Source organism: Lathyrus oleraceus, chromosome 3 (assembly GCF_024323335.1).
Source record: "Lathyrus oleraceus cultivar Zhongwan6 chromosome 3, CAAS_Psat_ZW6_1.0, whole genome shotgun sequence".
Lineage (NCBI taxonomy): Eukaryota > Viridiplantae > Streptophyta > Magnoliopsida > Fabales > Fabaceae > Lathyrus > Lathyrus oleraceus.
Genome location: NC_066581.1, coordinates 415172558 through 415173909, shown reverse-complemented (window position 1 = coordinate 415173909; position 1352 = coordinate 415172558). Strand labels below are relative to the sequence as shown.

Below are 1352 nucleotides of genomic sequence, written 5' to 3'. Positions count from 1 at the left end.
ACTCTTATATGAAAAATTAGGATGATTCTTCCAGTTTGAGTTATAGGTGTGCGAGTAGGGATTTCCTTGAGCATAATTCACTTGCTCTGCTTGGATTCCTGTTAGGAGTTGACAATCTGCAGGAGTGTGACCTTGGATTCCACAGACTTCGCAATTCTGAGTTGCGGCAACCACGGTGGTTGGAGGTGATACATTTAAACTTTCAATTTTCTGGGCCAGAGCATCCACTTTTGCATTAACATGATCAAGGCTACTTATCTCGTACATGCCACTTTTCGTTTGAGGTTTCTCTACCATTGCTCGGTCGCTTCCCCACTGATAATGGTTTTGGGCCATGCTTTCGATAAGTTGATAAGCATCGGCATAAGGTTTATCCATAAGTGCACCACCTGCGGCGGCGTCTATTGTTAACCTTGTGTTGTACAAGAGACCATTATAGAAGGTATGAATCACTAACCAGTCCTCTAAACCATGGTGTGGACAAAGTCTCATCATGTCTTTGTATCATTCCCATGCTTCGAAAAGAGACTTGTTATCTTTCTGTTTAAATCCATTTATCTGGGCTCTCAACATAGCTATTTTGCTTGGAGGAAAATATCGAGCAAGGAAGACTTTCTTCAACTCGTTCCATGTGGTAACTGAGTTGGAAGGAAGAGACTGAAGCCATCTTCTAGCTTTATCTCTTAACGAGAAAGGAAAGAGACGAAGTCTAATTGCCTTTGAAGTGACACCATTAGCTTTAACAGTATCAGCGTATTGGACAAATACAGATAAATGAAGGTTTGGATCCTCGGTGGGATTTCCAGAGAATTGATTCTGTTGCACTGCTTGCAATAGTGAAGGTTTAAGTTCGAAGTTGTTTGCTTCGATTGCGGGTGGAGCAATACTCGAATGCGGCTCATCTTGCGATGGAGCGGCGTAATCTCGAAGAGCACGAGCTGGTTCTGCCATCTCGGGTATAGGTGAAGGAAGAATATTTTTGAGGTCGGGCACTTCGATAGGAGGGAGATTGTTTGCAGCACGATATTCCCAAATTCGTCGTAAGACTCGGAGATATAGTTCGATGTCGTTGATTCGTAAGTAAAACGGCTCGCCTTGTGAGCGAGTGTATGGCATACAAATCAACGAAAGAAATAAAAATAAAAATATGCCTTAGTCTCTACAGCGTAACAGAAGAGTTACGATATCGACTAAATAAAAGTCCTCGGCAACGGCGCCAAAAACTTGATCGCGACTTTATGAGTCGATTGGGGTACTAACTGCAAGTGCACAGTTCTGTCGCGTAGTTTTAAAAGATATCGATCCCACAGGGACTTATGAATCGATATACCGTTTTCTAAGGTTACTTCGTA

General features: G+C 42.5%; 1 non-coding gene across 1 annotated transcript; it reads left to right on the top strand.

The window, feature by feature from the left end:
• Positions 1-466: 466 nt before the first annotated feature.
• On the top strand, positions 467-573 carry LOC127133611 (small nucleolar RNA R71). The gene has a single exon (XR_007807565.1). It is a non-coding gene; the product is annotated as a small nucleolar RNA R71 (small nucleolar RNA).
• Positions 574-1352: the final 779 nt, after the last annotated feature.